At 34.8% G+C, this 14177-nt stretch overlaps 1 protein-coding gene across 9 annotated transcripts in view; it reads left to right on the top strand.

Annotated features, from left to right (window-relative positions):
- TBC1D5 (TBC1 domain family member 5) overlaps positions 1-14177 on the top strand; it is a 315747-nt gene that overhangs the window by 46495 nt on the left and 255075 nt on the right. The window contains exon 3 of one of the 9 annotated variants that reach the window (XM_074538124.1): positions 7252-7460. The exons of 7 other annotated variants lie outside the window; for them this stretch is intronic. The gene's annotated coding sequence lies outside the window, so the exon portion shown is untranslated. Of the gene's footprint in view, positions 1-7251; positions 7461-8328; positions 8348-14177 lie in introns of those variants that run through there. One more of the 9 variants, XM_074538119.1, reaches the window with a different exon arrangement.

The raw sequence follows: 14177 nt of genomic DNA, 5'->3' as shown, positions 1-14177 counted from the left end.
AAATTTGGAGTACAGCTTTTACAGTCTTACTAAAAAGGACAATTGAGATTTGAGAAATACATAGGATAATTGCTTTCAAATAAATTATTGTGAATTTCCTGTGTTTGTGAAAATTTTTTGTGTTGTTAAAAGCAGTGTGAAAATATATTTTTATGTCAGCTATTTTGGACTGTACTTTTCTCTGTATTGAGATTAATGTTGAGAAAAAGGGTAAGGCATTTTTGTTATGGCCAATTTATTTTATTTCAGACTGTATTATCATTTGGTGAAAGCCCTATTGATTAGCCTTCATAGCTTTACAGAGCTCTTCTTGTAAGCACTTAAAAGTTTGAGTTGTCTCCATCCCATAGGACAGAAAGAAAGCTGTTAGTACCGTGAAATTCTTCTGTATGTTTCCAACAGGTTGAAGCCTCCTCTTGGAATGCAGAATATTAGCACATTAATGTTTTTAACCCCTTTAGTACAAAATGGTTTTGGAAGCAAAAATATTTTTGTATTTTCAAAGTCTAGGTTGTTTCTTCTATGTCAGTACAGTTTCTTAAAGCTGAAAAATGTGTTGCTGTGCAACAAACAGATGCTGCTCTAACAATGCAATACATTATGTACAAAAATGATCTTGGTTTTAATCATAGATGCTGATTTAATGAGAGAAGACTATCTTACATCAAAAATGGATTTAGGGTGTGATTTTGTTTTCTCTATGTTTTCTCTACATAATTAATAGGAATATGGTACCTTATATATTCTCTTTTAAATTTGAAAATGTACTTTGGTTTTATGCCATTTTATACTCCTGTTTTCTAATTCTGCCTTGTACAATACTCTTTTTTAAATTCCTTTTTTGTGATATGAACACAAGGGCATTAGTAAATCTTGTATCTTTAGTGTATTTCCTAAGAAAGTATTGCCTTTTTACAGAATCATTATGTTCACGTTAATCCTTTCATTTTGCACACATCTTCTTTTTCATTTATTTTCCAAATGTTTCCTTTCTGGTGTTTTCATCCTGCATTTGCCATCTTACATGTGGGACATGTAAGATGTTTGTCTGTAAGTAATGTTAGTTTATGGATCAGAAAAACAATGCTCATCAATATCTTCAGACACTATCAGTACTTCATATCTTGAGAACACGCCTGACCCCCTGGGAGCATTTCATTGTTGATATCTCATCAGTTTAGCTTTCATTTTATTCTGCAGATATTTTGTAACTTAACTTCAGTTGCTAACTCTAATCCCTTCTATCACCAGTACAAATTTTGATTGACAATTTTACTTTTAGATAAAGTCAGATAATACTATACTTGGGGGGGAAAAAGTCTTCATATTGTGTTTTTAATTCCACTGAACCCAGCAGAGTTAAATGTAGTTTGGATGCACAGGGAAGAATTAATGATTGGAAGATACAGAGTTGGTAAATTATTTATTCTGGCCCTGAGGAAGCTGAAAAGCTGAGTGAAAGACTAATAAATCATTTGTGGTAGTGCTGGTTGTCACTTCCAATTATTTTAGACGGTTTTGTGATAAACTGCAGCACCTGCTAGATATCCCTGCACCATCCCTTGATGCTTGCAGTGCAGCTTGTTCAGTCGATTATCAAAGGCAAATTTGTCTAAAGTTTCCTCAGGTTGGAAAGAGAATTACTTTTCTCAGTCACCCCTTCCCCCATTTGTTAAGTTCCTTTTTCATTGCATGCATGTAATAGGCAAAATCAATGATATATGTAGAATTTTATTGACATAATGTACATTCAGGTAGGGTTGATGAAACCACTGAGAAACAGGATGAAGGGTGATGTGTCTGTGAGTGTAAATGTACCTTTGAAAAGCTTGCTTGCTTTCATCTTTCTGAATAGCAGTTGTTTCTAAGGTATGAAAACTAGTTCTCTGTTTTTCTTGTCCTCCACTTTTGAGGATTATGTTGCAGCTGGTGCTGAAGTTACAGAGAAGACGAACTTGAATATCAGTTGACTTTGTCACTTGGTAAACCTTTCTGCCACTTTTATCCTAAAGGTCTTAGTTTAAAATCATGATTACATGTACAGATCATACATGATATGTATGCATGCAACATTTGCATTATCAGATTAAGGCAGAGAAAAGTAGTTGAAGGACTGGAGAAAAGATTTAGGAAGAACACTGGAGTGATTTTTAAAAAGGGAAAGTAGCAAAATGTTGGAAAGATTAAGGCTGTTGTTAGAGAAAAACTGAACATGAGATAAAAGGTGAAGAAATAAAGAACTGAGCTGGGTTAGTGGAAGGCAGCTCTGTCTTTATACCACTTCACTGAGAATAACACTGTTAGTCATCATCTCATATAGCTGCAGTCTGCACACCCTTTTCTCTGAGACAGAGGAACCAGGCCTACCCTGAAAATACTTGTCTTTCCAAACTGAGGAAGTGATAAAATATAATGCCATTCTATCTGCATTGCTTGCAACATTCTGGATTGTCATCTCAGAAAAGATAAAAAGAGTTTCCGAAAGTTGAGCTCAAAGTTTACATTGTGTGCTGTCTGAAGGATGGGGAGGAGGGAGCTCCTGATTGTTCAAGCGCTTAACACGTTCTATTTCTGCTCATCTTGGGGAAAGAACTGCAAAGGTTTAAAATTGCATTTATATTAAAATAAACTAAGTGCAAAGTAGGCAGCTTAAAGCTGTTGAGATTCTCTTTCATGTCTCTGTTACTGGTGAACTAATGCATCTTAACACATAGTGCCGAAGGACTTGCTTGTAGATGTTGAATGCTGTAACTTTACAGTTACACGGTAAGATTTCAGTATCTTCTCAATTATCTTCCTAACCTCATCCACCCATATAACACTGAATTCTGAATATTCAGGGTCAGTACAACCTACAGCTCCAATCCTTGCAAGGTGAACAATTCAAGTTTTTAATACTGATTTCTGTTTTTCTGTTACTGGGTCCCAGCTTAGAATTTCAAGTGAAATCTTTGTCATAGGAAGTGATGGTATTTTAACACAGATACTTAGTTCAAGAAAAAGCAGAGAAGTGACTGACTAAAATCAAAATTGAAAAGGCTTTGTTTTCTTATTTTAAATCTTGTTCAGACAGACTTGTTTTTTTTCAGACTTGTTCCTTCTGTAGGTCAGGAAGGAATCAGATGAAAAATTCAAGCGCAGTCACCTTGTTTCACCACATGACTTCAATACAGAGAGAGATCTGCAGAATTTCAGCTCTAGATCTGTGAACTTTAGGAAAGCTCCATGAATACATTGGTTCAAATTTCAGCAAGTAGAATCTAGGTGCCAGAAAAACACTCAAAGCTCTGTCAAGAGGTACTTGCTGTCTGTGGGGGCAGGACTTTTTGCTTTTTCCTGGAAGGTTATTTTATTGTATCAGTGTCTGTTATTTGCAGCCAATGATGACAGTATAGAAATGCAGGCTGTAGGAACAGATTTATATTATTATATTCATGTTATTATTTGAGAATATTTCTGTAAGCATAGTATATCTGATAATAACAGAAAAATCAGTGGAATTATTCCTGCAACTTGAGTCAGCCATTTATTCATGATTTGAACGTAAAGACTTACATGGACATTGATCATCAATTTTTTACTTTCTTAATGTTCACAAGGAAAGGTTGTGTCTGTAGTAAATTTGGCTTTCAAAAAACATATTTTTACTGTAGTAGTTTTGTATTTATTTATTGCTAAACACAACTAGTACATTTCTGCATTTTTAAAGTAGTTACATTTACAAAAATATATACATATTGTTTACATGTACAAAATTAATGTTTTTTAAATTTTGCATGAAAATGAAAACCCAGTTAATTTATTTTTAGGACATTTCAAAATCCTGTTCAGTTCACACTGAGTTAAGTGCACAAAGATAGTGATATGTTGGGTTTTTAACATGCATGTTAAATGGGTAGGACAAAAAATGCATTTTGAAATGAAAATGGATTTCTTTAATGAGATATTTATAATAAACTGAACTGGTAACTCTTCTTTCAAAAAGTTGAATTTTATTGTCAGAAAATCTTTTTTATTCTGTTTTAACAAGAATAAAACAAGTCTTTCTGCTTCACCCCTTGTTTTTCAGCATTCAAAGTTGTTGAACTGTCCCATCCAAAACCTTGAAAAAATCAGATGGGTTATTTAGAATCCATACGAGACATTGTCACAGTCTATAAATGCTGAATAATAAATAATAACTATTGAGCAGAATATTTCCAGGCTTTTCCCTGTTTTTTACTTAAACCTTTATCAGTGAGGCATATGACAACCAGAATGACTCAGACCACACACACTTCTAGTATCCTTTGTCCAGCCTGTCCAAGAAAAGATTCTTAGAAGGTTTGCTTAGGAGTCTGTGACAATATTTCCCACATACACTTCTCTGCCTTTTGGAGATTGGGAAGCTTTTGCCGAGGAGAATCAGCTATGGTGTCTTTTTGCCTATCAACCTGAAGCTGTATTGTTTAGGGCTTGTGAGTTTTTTGTATGTTATTTTTTTGGTGGTGGTGTTGTTCATCCCCCATTTTTTCTACAACTACCTGAAAGGATGGTTGTATCCAGGTGGAGGTCTCTCACTTCTCCCAGGGAACAAGCACTAGGACAACAGGGAATGGCCTTGATGATCTTAAAGATATTTTCCAACCTAAATATTTCTATGACTATTATTCTGACTCCTTAGGATTGCTCTTTAATCATCTTACATGCTTGTACAGAAAAAAAAAGTGACATAAAAGAGCTTTCCTCCAACAAATAATTAGTAATCTGTCTTTGTGTACTGCACAATAGAATAATGTCGTTAAGGTAATCTGCGTACTAAAGGCAGTGTAAAGAACAGTATCCCTGTTTTTCTTAAAAAATTATGAGTGTCAGTTCCAAATTGCTGGTGAAAATGTTGATTTGTTGAATCAAACTACATAAAGTGATTAAAATACTGATTTAATGACAGTTGTATCACTTCTGTAAATATTTATGTAGTGCACTTTCTTCTCTAATAAAATTAGTTTAGGAAGTATTCCCCAATATTCAATCCTTTTTTTCTTTACTGTTGAAAATAGTGATAAATTATAGAGCTACTAAGCCTCACATCCTTTACAGGGTATTTATTGGAAACTATTTTAAGAGTTGTGAGGGGAGTATAGGTGGAAAAAAATTCCAAAGATTGCTAGCCTTGATTCAAGCATGGGAATTCATACATACCTAATATACGGAAATTCTTTGTTATGTTTCTGCCTTAAGATTTAGGAAGACTGCAGTGTATACAGTGCAATCAGCTGTTCAAAACAATTTTGTCTAACAAGCTACGGAACACAGAAATAGAACTGAGGGGAAAAAAAAAGGATACAACCTTTTATCTTCTACATTAGACCAGTTTTCAAATCCATCGTCTCTGTCATTTAAAGCAGGTATCCAGAAAGCACAGTAATGGTATTTGCCAGTGAGCAGTTGTCCATGTGTGAAGATGATTGTCAGCTTTTTAGTGTTGGCTTCCTCTGGAACAACACTGAGAAGTACATGTATAGAAAGAGGGGTAAAGCTCTGTTAGTAACAGCGTGGCAGCTGTTGCCAGACAAATGTAGTACTGAGGTGGACTAAGGAGATCTTGCCTCTCTGCTGAGGTCCAATGATCTCATCACCCATTGTAGTGTTTGGTGACGAAGCTTCAGCTGTGCTGTGTTCTATCAGTCTGCTTCAAGGAAATAAGTATTAACAAAAGAGAATCTTGTTTTGTGCTAAGGGTTTAAAAAAGTTTCGATGTGTAGGAGAGCAAGAGCAAGAAAAGGACTTTGGACTTACAGGTAGTTGCTCCCTGGTAGGAATGTTTGTTTTGAGTTCTTGGACCAACCTCCAAGAAAGTTTTGTCCTTCATGTGAAAGACTTCTGTCTTTCTGATCACAGTAAATTTTCTTCCCCATGGAACTCTGGGTAGTTATTTAACCAAAGTCAAGCAAGTACACAGAAGAGAGAGCTCAAACCCACAATTTCATGCCTTGATCCTGAAATATGCTGCAGCTGAGTGATGATGAAGATATGAATAATTGAGTAACTTTTAGTCATTGCTAGAATGGAGTAGAGTTTTCCAGCTAACAGAAGTGGTGATAAGTGTTTTTTCTGCAGATGCTGCCAAATACCAGGTTAGCATCAACAAAGAATATAAGTGTTGCTAAGCTACAGAGTAGATTGGTGAACTGTGAACATTATTTAAATGATATTTTCAGTTGTTGAGTTTTTTTGACCATCTCTTATCCATCTCTTCACTGGATTACATTAGCCAGATGTTTGTCCATGAGGTGGCTTTGTCCAGCTACTTCAAGGTTGTGGCAGAACAGGCATTTAGAGTGGTGCATTGGAACCTTGCTAATCCTATGCCTGCGTCACTTAGCAAGTCTCAAAACAGCTGCATATAGCTCTCGAGAAGGTGCAGAAAAAGAAATGATACTTCAGAAATTTCACAGGCAAGGAACTGGTGGGAATTGTTCAGAGTTTTCTGCCAGAACTATGCAGATCACTCTACTTCAGCAACCAGGACTTGTGTCACATCTTTTAAAGGTGAGAGTTCATCATAGGTCCACAGCTGTTGAGATACACAGAAGAGTGAAAGTGTTTTTGCTTTTTACAAAGATAATTCAGACATGCTGCTAAGTGCTTTCAGTCCCTTTCTTGATTTGAAATTAAATACGCTTAATTTGGCCTTTGTCAAGTAATTTCATTACTTGGTTGGGTACAGGTTGTGTGATACTGGGAAGTTAACTTCTTCTGGTTGTGTTTGCTCACTGTTAGATTGCTGAGTGTTAGAAAGAGGAAGGAAAGATTCTTCCGTTGCTGCACTGTTTATGTCCAGAGATATGGAAGTTTATGACTCTTCGATGAGAGTCAGAGATGATGAATTCTATTTGGAAATCTTTACACTGCAGCCCAGACAGACCTTCATAAAAAACCATGCTGAAGATTGAAAGTATAGGTGATTACTACTTGTGAGAATGAGCAAAATAGTTCCATTATTGTTGCAAAAACCTTATATATTTGGCTGGTCTCAGTTAGGCTTTATATGCTCAGCATTGAGAAGGATAATTCTTCGAGTAGCCTTTTGAGACTTGTGCTTCACACTGTGTCACTCTAGTTATCTGGTGACCAGGATCTATGCTGTTGGAAGGAATCCCTAGGCTTGTGGTGTGCCCCCAGACAGGGATTTGAGATGTATGTTTTAGTTACAATCTTTACTTTCTGTCAGTTAACTTTTGGGTGCTGTTGTATTTGTTGATCTTTCAGAAAACCCGTTAACTAAGAGGGAAGCTGCCTGTTGTGATGGCCCACTATGTTCCTGTGTGGAGCTGAAATGCAGTGGTCATTTCACTGTGGTTTCATCACTGATGGAGTTTGTGGATGCCCTTGGCCCTTTTTGGTGTAGCCAGCAGCCTTGGACACTCTTGTTGACTAGTGCCTTAAAAAGCCAATGTTCTGTCAATGGCGCTGATCAGGTTGTATTGATCTTAATTTTGATATTTTGCTTCTATACTTAAAGTTCAGCTAGTGTTTCCTGTTTTTAAATGCCTCTTAAAGGCCTCCGTCCTGCTGCATGGTGTTGGCAATAGTTCTCTTGTGTGCTGTTTGCAGAAATAACAACAGAGTCAGACTAAGGACAAAGTTGTATTGTTGCTCCAGATTGTTAATTTTTCTCTCTAAAGATTAAGAAGATTAAATTTCAGATGTGGACATTATTGGATAGTATTTAAACACTAATTAAAGGTACTAAATATAAAATTGTGACTCTTGCTGTTCTCTTTGGAAGCTGGAATTTGCTTCATTGCAGAACAGTATAGGCTGCTAACTGAACAGTGGCTGCAGTTATTTCTCAACTTTGCTCTTACCTGGATATTGTCATTGTTGATATTTTCAGACTTAGCAGTTTACTGTTTGACAGTTGAAATCAGGCTGATTAATGTAACTGGGAACTGGAAAAATGGAAATATGCTCTTTAACCAAGATGTTCTTGAAGAAAACGTGTGTAATGAGATGTGATTTTTTATGAGTCTGTATTGCTCTGTATCCACTGTGAATTTATTTGGGGAGAAAGAGATGTGAGATGTGGGCATTTGATTTCCAACTTCTTGCTTATTTCTGTGGTGCGCTATTTATTTAAATGGTAAAATAGTAAATTTAAGGCCATGCGGCATATTTTTTTCTATCTTTAACATGTTTTTTACTTTGTATCAGCTACCATTTACTGAATTATGGTTTGAAAGGATGCTTTTCTTTTGTAAACTTGGGTTGAAGCTTGGTTTTTCCTTAAATCTAGGAAAATCCCATTACATGGAATATTTGTCTGAAGAATCAGGCTTTCACTTTTAGCCATTAAGTCTCACAGGTAATTCTGTTCTTGTTTTGACTAAAGATGGGTCACTTCAGTGCAGTTCTTCAGCACGCCGTGTTGGGAGGATGCTTTATTTCATAACAAGAACTCTGGAAATTGGGAATGCAAAGATCAGGGCAATTTGAAATCAGTCTTGAATTTTGCTCTGTGCAATTCTCAGCCTGCTGATATTTTGAGTATTGCAGCTACTTGAACATTTGTGACTTCTAATGCTTCATTCATGCAATGGGAGAGGTGATAGGAAATTGTTGTGTCTGCATAGTATTTGTGATTCATATTACCATAATAATAAGAATGACAGTTTTCATCCTGACTGCAAAAGACAAGTTTGTGAGTACTTAAAAAGTCTGTTTTAAAGATGTGTGAAGCACTTGGTTTTTCTCTTCAAAATAGCTGTATTTTGAAGAGAAAGAGTTTCACATTGCCTAACTTTTGAGTCTGACATTGGTGACTCTGCTAATTGTAATAGAGCTGTGGAACTGTTTCATTCCAGATGGAACTTTAATCTGGCTTCTGATTGAGCTGAGTGTCCTTGTAGAGTCTCTTAGCATCTGCTTTGGAAATGTATATAACATTATTCAAAATTTGTACCAAATTAAACCACCCTAAGGCTATAATTCAATTTTTCTTTATTGAGAAATGTATTGTCAACAACTTTATGCCATAGAGTAAAATCTGCACTAGATCTATTATTTTTTTGGCTATTAACTGGTCATTTAGATTGCTGTGATTGAATTTCCAGGTTCTTCAAGTTTACGTTATCAATTGTAAGCTTACACTAAGGAATCAACAAAAAAGGCAAATGTGGTCTCCTGTTGTTTTTTTGTTTATGGGTTTTTTTCCGCTAAAAGTAGATGAACTTGAATTGATGCTTTCTAGTATAAATGATTGGATTATATTTTTAGTTATCAAACAGTAATGTTTTAATAATTCTGGATAAATTCTGTGGATAAAATTTGAGTTACTTGTTTTGGTATTTGGATTGTAAAATCAAAAAGAATGCATGAAATATATTGAAATACACCATCACATCAATTTAATTCTGAATCTTACTTTAGTTTCTCCTATATCTCTAACAATTAGTGATTGTGACTTTTCTTATTTCTCACTTTTCTGAAGTCTGCTGTATTTAATTATAGTTTTTATTAGAAAATCTTCTTGAGTTCAGTATAGCTGCTGTTTTGAATATCAGTTCTGTTACTAAAGATGGTCAGATTAGCAAAGCAAGTTGATGCATTTTTTCAGTTAAGACATGATTTGTGAAGTAGTCCCTAACTGGTTATGAGGAGTCTCTAACGAAGTTATGAAAGCTGTGTATGTTGATGGTAATGTTCAGTAGATACTCTTCTTATTTCAGTTTTGGGCATGAACAAAATTTAAAACCACAGAAGTATGAACTGAAATTGTGGTAAGCCAACTACCAGTGTTACTGACTTTTGTTTATTCACTTGTTTCTTCTTTCATTGCTGAGTGGAAGAGCTGTATGCACTTAGCCAAGTTCAGTCCAGTAAATAGGCAGAGCAATGTGTCAAGTCCCTTTATAATCTACTTTTCCTGTTATAACTGTGATACGCAACAGAAACCAAAGTAGAACTTCCTATGTACGAGTGCCATTCTCTCCACTTCCAGCAGACTGACTTGCCCAGCTTTCTGGAGAATGGGTGTCATGGTCTACCATCAGGAGTGGAATCTGAGCCCTAGTTCACTGACATCATCCCCACTCCCGCTTCATGCAGTGTTAGATGTCTCCATCCTCCTCCATTAAGTTCTTGTGCAAGTCTCTCTGCATTTATTTGGGTTTGTGTTGAAGAAAAAACAGAAGTTATTTATTTTATATTCCAGATGCTTCTGGTATTTGATTTAAAAACAATTAAATTGCTACGAGAAAAGAATTTCAACCGCACAAAATGGGTTAGCCATTCAACTGGTGTAAAAGGAAATCACTTCCCTAACATATCTTCCTTTGGACATATTAGCTGCCTTACTCCATCTTTCTTCATGCTCCATCTTATGCTTGAAGAAGTTTAGACAGGTTTATGTTTCCAAGCTCTTTGTCAGTGAACAAAGAGGTTTCACACAAGTTACTTTGTGGCAGAAGCCTTTCTTCTGGAGGAAGGCAGGTACTGGGCCAGAATAGGATATCTTGTCTCCTGTCAGACAGACTTAAATCAGAATTAAATTGTCATGCATTTATTAGAGTGTACAGAAATGGCAAAATTTTTGTGGTTTCTTTCCTTAATTTCAAGCATCCTCAATTATGTGTTACAAGAGACAATAGTCATGAAGTGAGAGTACATGTGAGATAGAGACAGTTGCCAAATCCATCTCTCTGGTATCTTAATGCCGTCAGCTTGTACTGAAGTCTGAAAATATATGACCAAGTCACTCATTAATTTCTTTAGAGTGGTTGAAGAGTAAATACCATCGTTCAGACTGTCTTTTCTAGCATGATGTCGGAAAGATCCCAAAACTAACACAATATCAAGGAAATGGGTATCTAGGAATGCAATAATAATCTTCTGCCTTTTCTTCCACCATCTTTCTTCTAATATTTTATATTTCAGTACCTCTTGGCAATTTGCTTTTTCAAGGTTTTTTTTTTTTAATATCAAAAACAAGTGAAAAAAAAACCACCAAAAAAACACCCCTCTTTCATTTACTTAACCAGATTATTCCATCCATGATGCTTACAAAATCCCATCATTGCTTTGTGACTTGACTGTTCACTTGGTGAGTTTCAAACCTCTGTTACTTTTTTATATGCAGAAAATGGTTGTAATCTAGAAAATTTTACTTTGCAGATGTATATCTAATTTTGAAAGGACTAAGTACAAATTAGGTCTTGCTTTTAGTCACAAATAAAAAGGCAATATTCTAAGGTTTTTTTAAAGCACCCAATGACAATTTTCAGTCTCCATGGAATAAGAATTTTATGATGGTTCTTTTAATTTATTCTCATCTGATGACATGGAATTAAAGAATAAAGCATGGAGAAAAACGGACCATGAAAAACATGGTTTGTGGGAACATGACCTACTTTCACTAAGTTACTATTTCCCTCTTCTTTCTCTTATATGAAATTTTTTTTGTAGGTCACACATACTGTCAAATACCTAGTATGATCCCCAGATTAGTGGTGTTGCCATTCAGCTGATCTGCTGGAGAGATGAAGCTAATTTAACATCTATGTGATGGTTGTACCAAAAAGAGTTGCAGATTGATGTTCAGTGTATTTATTTTGTAGTTTGAGAATAGTTAAATTGCTATTTGGCATAGTTAAAATTATTTATAAAAGTGTGAAAAATAATAGGCTGTTTCTTGTGAGCTTTTAACAATTGGTTATTAAAAGTATAATGTATCCTCACTAAAATAAAATTAAATTACATAAATAAATATATTGGATAAATGTAGATGTGCTTCAATTAAATTGTTAAAATCCAAAAGAAAAGGGGTTAAATAAAGTGGAAATATTTAATTCATAGATATCTGGATTTTTGTTTGACCTGTGTTTGTTAAAGGCAGATATGTTTGTCATTCTGATGAAGATGCATTTCTTCTTACCTTACTGTTGACAGAATCTCACCTACTTTTCCCATTTATTATGATAATAGTCTACCAGATGTCATATGTCACAGCCTAGTGAAGTTGTCTCTGCCTATTACCACTTAGATATAGTGTGCATTCTAGGTTTTCTTTCCTTAATTTAGAAAATTTTATATGCTCTTTGACATCCCCTGTTTTATTAGTAGAAGAATAGAGGCAAACTATTTAAAATACTTGAAAGCAAGTTTAGAAAGAATAGGCTATTTTATTCCCATTTTAAAAAACATTATGTTAAAATTCTGCCTTTGTATGGATGGATAACCTGAATCTCATACAAATGGTCATACATTTTAAAACTCCTGTAAGTTATGCTGCGCAACTTTTTTTGAAAACTCTGTTTCAGTGGGCAGATACATAGGTAAGTTCAAATAAGAAAGGCTGAAAATACAAATTACTGTATGTTATGGATACAGCTAGTGATAAGAGCATCAGAAATCACATCTCTTTAGCTAAAACATAAAACTGGACAATGATCTTTCTCAAAGTGTTATAATCTACAGGACAGGATAATCTCTTCCATGTATGTACAGATAGGAGAGGAGTCCAAAACAGTTTTAGCACAGATATAGCAAGCTGCCTTTTGGTTGAAGGTGTAGCATTGTAAATCCCTGTGAGTTAAAGCCCTATGGAATTCACACCATGCTTGTGATGGTGGGAACCTCATGTTGCAGAGGAAGTGGAGCTACCTGTGAAAGCACAGCTGGACTGGGGAATGAGCACTTTTCAATAGCATTGGAAAATTTTACTTCCATACTGTGCTTAGAAGGTTCATATCTTGAAAAATGTGTATTTTCTACAAGTTTGAGCTCTGTTCATTTTGCATTATGTATCAGCAAAGGAGATCACACTGACTTTTCATTCTTATGTTTTGTTTTTATGTTTGGCTGCTTTTTTCCTGTTAAAAAAAGGTAAAAGTGCCCCTTAGATTTATGGATTTTTTGCTTGCATGCTAGAACCTACAGGATTCCATTTAAGATATTCTTTTTCTTTCAAAATCAATATTCAGAAGTTTAAAGGCTTTTTATTTTTTTGTCCAGAACAAGAACATGCTATAATCGACAATATAATGTAGTTTGTTTTCTTACATTTTACTGTGGAATTGTTGATACATAAGGGTAACTGTTGCACAAAAATGCTTTTGTTCTTCTACAGTAATATTTTAGATGAAAGAATGAGTTCTTCTCTGTACATTCCTGAACGGATCATTGCATTCCTTAAAGCTGCATTATATAATGTAATATAGATGAATATGACAAAAGTCAACATAGGAAACTTATGCTTGAGGTAGGAGAAATCAATATGAAGCCTGACATTCTTCTTTTATATTTGCAATATCTGTGCAACCAGAATTGACCAAGGCTCAGAATATTTGTAATTAGACCATCCTGAAAAAAAAAATTGAAATAAAAAGTGGGTCACTCTCTGAAATCCATACTGTACTCCTGAAATTTCTTTCAAAATGAGTTTTAGTTTCTCATTAATAAAAACCCAGTACTTACATTTAATTTATATGCCTTTCCAGGACTGGAATTTTTCAAGTGACTATATTTGAATTTTAAAATTAAAGCTAAGGAATATGTTAAATTATAAAGGTTAATTTTCTGTAATAGTCAAACAAAACTGAAACTATGTATGTTCAATAGGAATCTCTCTTTTATTGAAATTATTATCTGTCAGTTGTCCACCTTTGTAAAATGAAAAGTGTAACAAAAAAAAAGAGGGGAGAAAATTTGTATAAAATAACTGATTTCTTGGATTGTTTTCCTCCTCTATCCTTAAACAAAATGTAGATAGCAAATCCCAGTCCTGCTGCAGTCCTGTTGCACTGAGCAAAAGGCAGACTTGATGCACCAAAAAAAAAAAATTTGTTCAGTCTTATGTTGAGAACATTTTTCTAAGTGAGCAAAGCCTATATTTAGAAAATATTTCTACCTTTCTATAGCTCAGACATCTGAAGTATTTATACCAATTTTAATAATGGGGCATCAAAAAAGGATATCTTTTTGCTAATGGAGCAAATATGGACTAGTTGATGAGCTGTCTGCACTTCAGAATTCAACACTTAGACATGATTAGAGAAAGTATGCATTTTCTTCACTCTGGAAGCAGTAGCAAGTTTAAAAAAGCTGAAATGACCATCAGTTTTCTCTCTTTACAGTCCATAATGCCAATTAGACAAATATACTTAAATTTTTTACAAGGGCCTAGATCTCAAATAAAA

Source organism: Zonotrichia albicollis, chromosome 1 (assembly GCF_047830755.1).
Source record: "Zonotrichia albicollis isolate bZonAlb1 chromosome 1, bZonAlb1.hap1, whole genome shotgun sequence".
NCBI classification, from domain to species: domain Eukaryota; kingdom Metazoa; phylum Chordata; class Aves; order Passeriformes; family Passerellidae; genus Zonotrichia; species Zonotrichia albicollis.
The sequence above is the reverse complement of the archived record's forward strand: the minus strand, read 5'-3'. Positions and strand labels throughout refer to the sequence as shown.